Here is a 6,000-nt window from a genome sequence, read left to right on the forward strand (position 1 = left end):
TTACAATTTATGGAAAATTTTAAAGGCTTTTCCTTTTTTTTAAAGGAGGAAAAATCCAAATAGTTCTTTATTTTCAAGGCAAGGGTGATATCCACCCTTAATTTACTGGCAGGCTTGGGAAAAATACATCCTTTAAAAATCACACAAACACACACACGCGCGCACACACACACACATACACACACACACACACACACACACACATGTATGTATGTATGTATGTATGTATGTATGTATGTGCAAGTATGTATGCAGGTATGTAGGTACGTATGTATGTATGTATGTATGTATTTACGTATGTAGGTATGTATGTATGTATGTATGTAGGTATGTATGTATGTATGTATGTATGTATGTATGTAGGTAGGTAGGTAGGTACGTAGGTATGTACGTAGGTATGTATGTATGTACGTATGTACGTACGTACGTACTAGGTATTTATGTGTGTGTATATATATATATATATATATATATATTATCTTGTAAATTTGTGTAATATTTCGGGAATGCAATGCAGGAATGCAAGACAAACTAAGCTACACTTGGAAAAAACCGAAGAAAAATTTGTAATGTCTTTTTCAAACCGGCTAAATTTGGGAAAAATCGGATTGAATTTAGAGTAGGGCGTTTTTCCATTGGTTTAAATAATAGTTTTTTGTGAACACTGCAAAGGGCAACAAGTTATCGCCATCCTAGATAGTGGGTTCTGTGATGAAGAAGGGTACGACATTGTCCCCCTACAGATGGTTAAAGTCTTTCATGACGCAGAAGACAACAATCAAGAAGATAACAATGGAAACAACGCCAAGGAAAGAGTGCAAGAGGTTATCAAAGTGATCTTTCACTTGAATATACACGATGAGATCTCCGTAAGAGATATGGGAGGATAATCTGCTACATAATAGAAATCAGAACCGCCGTTCTCAAGTTTGTATACAGCCTTTTGGGGGTCATCTACAAGGGTTCTTTGAGCTAACAGAGAGTTGACCAACCTTAGCTTAGTTAGGTCCACTCAATGAGTAGGTACATCACACCGTTAGTACTCATGTAGTGATCCCCTTGATAGCTGACTCGCGGGGTATGTTCAAAGTTAGAGGGATGATCCTTGACCTTTACCGCATACCTTTACCGCATATCGGTGGATAAAATCTCTGTAGATTTAGGCTCCGTGAACATTTTCCATACAAGGTGTAGTAACCAAATATGGCTATTAAAATGGCTGAAGCATATGCAATTCCAACAAGAAATAAAATCTTGCTGAGAGATATTGGCAGTGACACATGTTTAGGATGCAAATTAACAGCTGAGACCCCCCTTCATTTGTTCAAAGACCGTGCCGTAGTCTACGGGCTAGCTAGGAAGACTTTTAGATGGGTGAAAACATTATCAAGAATAGCATTCTCAAAAAAGGATCTTGTCATTGGAGGAAAATTTGCACTGAATAGTGACATTACCACTAGCCTTCAAATGTTGAGATATTGTTATTGTAAAAGGTGCGGGATTCAATAAATAAAAAAAATTCAAAGGAAGCAGGAGTACCCATTTTTTGAAGAAATAATGAATGAATACACAGTTTTGTCATAGAGTGTAATAAGTAAGAGGGAGGATAAGGAGTCTGCTCACTAGTCCTTCGACTAAGTCATCTAATTTTCTCTTTTGTCCAAAAAAAAATGGTAGGTTCCCAATCTTCATCACAAACTTTACAAAGCCGGACATCCCCATTACAGTGGATGAGCAGGGTAGGTCTCATTTTGCGGATGAATCTAGTCATTTAGAGTGGGGAGACATATTTGGGATGGGGAGGGAGATGGTATGGATAGTGGTGATCCTCCTAACAAAATACAGGAAGGTGAGCCGTACTTAAGCTTTGGCAGTAGTCGAGACGTTCCTCCACTCGCTCTACAGGTTCCAGGTACATTTTGGCAGTTGAGACTTGCATCAATGTGACAATTACAGAGCACAGTGTGGTTTACACTACCGCAGGAGATTTTATGTGTTGATGCGCTTGAGCACTATGAGTGTCGGTGAGCTCTTTTGAGAGTGTTTTCTCCCCGCAGGGAGCTCCTTTTGGTCCAGGTTTGGTGCACTTCTCTTCGACATTGGTTTATGTGCATTGCCCTTGTACATGTTATAGAGAAGATAACTCTTGTTTATGCTTTGATAGCATCATGTGTGTTGAGATTTTGCTCCAGATACAGGGGATACTCTGTCGGATTTTCCCACCACTAATTAAAGAGAGCTCCTACGCATAATCAAGTAATAAATGAGAAGATTAAGCTAACCCACAAACCCACAATCAACTAATCAAACTTTAGCATACATCAAAAAGAGTAGAGAGCATAAGGGCTAGAATGCCCACATTCACACATAGACATAAGCTTAAGCATAAACAACAACTTAATTAACAAAGAGATTAGAGAGCAAGAGAGTGTTCATCTTCATTGTATTAACAAGCTTATAGCATACAAGCCATAGCTCAAAGGTGTACAATGGTAGTGGAGGAGATGGGAGATATGGGAATGCTAGTGTTCTCTTTGCCAAGCTCCTCAATAGCTCACTCAACCAAATGATAAGTGGAACCCCTAATCCTCTACAAAAGTGGCTTACATAGAGTTTTTATAAAGTTGTTCACACTTGATCGGCCGGCCAAAGGAGGCTAAAACCCTAAAATTTCTTGCATTAAAACCTCGGAACTCCTTGAGCCCACCAAAAATAGGAGAAAATCCCACAATAGTATTACAATGAAATTGGGATTTTATTTGAGTGACGGGATTCTCATAATGATTAACACTTAAATATTTCTCGTACCCATGGAACAAATAAAATTCCTATTTGTAGCTCGATGCTCCATTTGATGAAGTTGAGTGCTCGAATCAAAGGGGTTGACATAAGCTTCATAACAAACAAACCCACATGTCCCTCTATGAGGCTAAAAATAGTAACTTTCCTATTTTGGCATATCTACCGCTCCTGTTTTGGCGGTCTTGACTCATGTTCCAGTATTCCCAAAACATTCCCCCCTTCCTAAACTATGTCCATCCTTGGACATGCTTTGTAGTGCTTTGGGATGGAAGTCCCTAGTTCTGTTAGGATGGTTGTGCCTGTGGTAGTGAAGATGATGCTGCTTGTAGATTAGGATGTCCGCTTGGTTTGTTGTAGCCTTCTTGATTGTCGTTGGTTAATCACTGCTTTGTTTTTTAGAAAGAAAATGAAACTGTGGTGCTTGACACCGAATGTGGCCAAGGGAAAAAAACCCTGTGGGGAAAAAGTGCCCTCAACTTGTCGATCTTATTATGTTATTGTGGGAGATGTCTTTGGTGGTGTGTCATGCTGTATTTTTGTGCATGGGTGGAAGCAAAAAGTGTGTCTAATGCATGTGTTCAAGAGTGAAACACCTTATATGCTTTCAAAGATTTTACAACTAAACAGTATGTTGTGCGAGACAAGAGTAATGAAGGGTTCTTTTAGGAGTAAATGTAGCACATGAAGCACTTGGAAATGCTCCAATAGCTTTCAAAACTCCTAAAAGGGTTTTCATTGATAAGGCTTACTTTCTTTGTACCTACAATTGAACATTTTGGTGATTCTTAGACTTGTGTATAGCTTGTTTGAACCTGTTATCCACCTGTAAGTTGTTGTGGTAAGCATGTTATTTTGTGGTGCAGTGTCTGGGTGAGCTAGCAAAGAGTGCCTAATGCGTAATGTCCAAATGTGGGACATTCTATATGCTTTTCATAGATTAATGCATTTGAAAGCATATGCAATGCAAGAGAAGTCTATGGGTACTCAAGAGATGAATTATAGCAACTTTAACACTCAAGAGCATCTAAATGGCTGCTAACCATCAGTTAAGTGGCATTTGTTGACAAGGATATCACACTCACTCACCTCTCAGTGCATTTGTGCTTTGTGTGAACTCTCATTATCTTCGATCCATAAATAGACTTAGACTTCAACTCTTATGCCCACCTCATCCAGCATGAGCAACTGACTTACCTATCTCAACTCTCCAACTTGAGCAGTAACCTAGTAGCTCTGACTCTTAGTCACAAAGCTAATATTGACTTGAAGCACTGGGCTTGACAACTATGCATATTTTGGCTTTTGGATACCCGACTCTTGACTTTTATGCCCATAGTGTTTACTACTAGCGACTTGGACTTTCCTGTGTGTGTCTTGAAGTACACATATAGAACTTGATTATTCATTTGTACGACTTTTTCTATTGAGACATGAGGTTTAGTAGCTCAAAAATTGGATTGAAGATTTTGTATAGCCATGAAGGTTCTCCTGGTAGTGACTCTTTGTCGATTGATTCAGGGGCTGTAGACTTGAGACTAGCCTCAGTAAAGCTTCTTTTTGGGACCCATTGTTGCCTTGGCTTGGAATTCGTCTTTGCTAATGCTTTAGGCTTGTCAACATGAATATTCTTTGGGACCCACTTTTGTTCCGGCTTGATGGATCTAGCTTGATTAGCATGAGGTTTTGAGACCCTTTTTGAAGCCGGTGTTACTAGCCTTCATTGTTTGGTGGGCTTTATTACTGTGGCATCTCTTTTGAAAAAGGTAGATGGTTAGTTTGGCTTTGAAGAAGAGGTTTTGGTAACCATAGTTGTGCACTCCCCTCATAATATCCTTGTGCTCAAATTAGATCTTCTAGGACAATCCGCTCTTGGTATGCCCTTGATTCTTCTCGTTTGGCTAGGATCCAAACTAAGTGGCTCCTTCCCTTAGATGGTCTCCTCCACATACCTCGCATCGTAATTGAGGTGGTTGAAATGTTTGACTCATTCTCTTCATGATCATCTTGACCATGGCCTTGGTTTCCCCTAACTTTGCTCTTTCCATGTCACTTCCTGTTCTGATGCTTGAAGCATCTGACCGGCTTGTTTTTTCCGTAGATGTCGCAGTTATCGTCCAAGTCAATGGCATCCTTTATGCAATCATTGAGCGTTTTATGCTTCATGCCATAGAGGTTTGCGTGGAGATTTTGTTTTAGTAGTCCTTCTAAGAAGATGGTTACTAACTTCTCTGGTGTTGGCAATTCTCTAGTTTTATGCTTCATGCCATAGAGGTTTGCGTGGAGATTTTGTTTTAGTAGTCCTTCTAAGAAGGTGGATACTAACTTCTCTGGTGTTGGCAATTCTCTCTGAGGGCATCGTGCTATGTATTGCCGTAAGCGGTTGGCACAGTCTCGTACTGACTCTTTCTCCTCTTGTTTGAACTTTTGTATTAGTTCACTGACGCTATGCTTGATTCCCGTTAAGTTGTGGGCTACTATGAAGTCCCTTTGGAGCAAGTCCAAATCAAGATACAAACTAGTATCTAGTGTTTGAAACCATGGTAGAGCTTTTCCCGACAAAGTCAATCCAAATCCCTCTTTGAGGACATGAAGATCTATGACTTCTTTAGCTCTTACAACTTGGTTGAATGAGGCCAAATGGTCATATGGATCTCCTGATCCATTGAACTTGGTAACCCACTTTTGAAAATGGGATGGCCTTGTCTTGTTTTTGGAAGTTCCCCAAAACATTCCAGGCACACTTGGAGATGCCAAGGGATGGTGGTGTATGGATATTGGTGGTCCTGTTGGCACTCTTGCTGCCGGAAGACCACTCATTGCATGCGATGGACCCGATTCAACCGGTCTAGGTCCGCTTGTCCATAGTGTTCATGCGAATGAAACTCTTGGACCACTTGGTGTCGGCCTAGGCATGGGCATAGGAGGAGCACTTGGTGTTGGCATTGGTATGGATGTAGGAGTTCTAAACACAAAGCTTGAAGTACTCGTCTCTGGTCTTCTAGTCTCTTCTCTAACAATAGGTTTTCCTAGGTAGGTAAACTCTAACATCTTGTTCTCGAATCTCATCCCCCATTCTATCCCAAATTTGTCTAGAAACATGATTGAAAACCCATTATCTGTGTTTGGTTTGTCGAAGACATACAAAATCTTTTGGGGTGTCAAAGCTATATGTGGGAGGATAATCCGCTACATAATAGA

The sequence above is a fragment of the Cibotium barometz genome, chromosome 22 (genome assembly GCF_041138505.1).
Source record: "Cibotium barometz isolate CiBa-2024 chromosome 22, ASM4113850v1, whole genome shotgun sequence".
Lineage (NCBI taxonomy): Eukaryota > Viridiplantae > Streptophyta > Polypodiopsida > Cyatheales > Cibotiaceae > Cibotium > Cibotium barometz.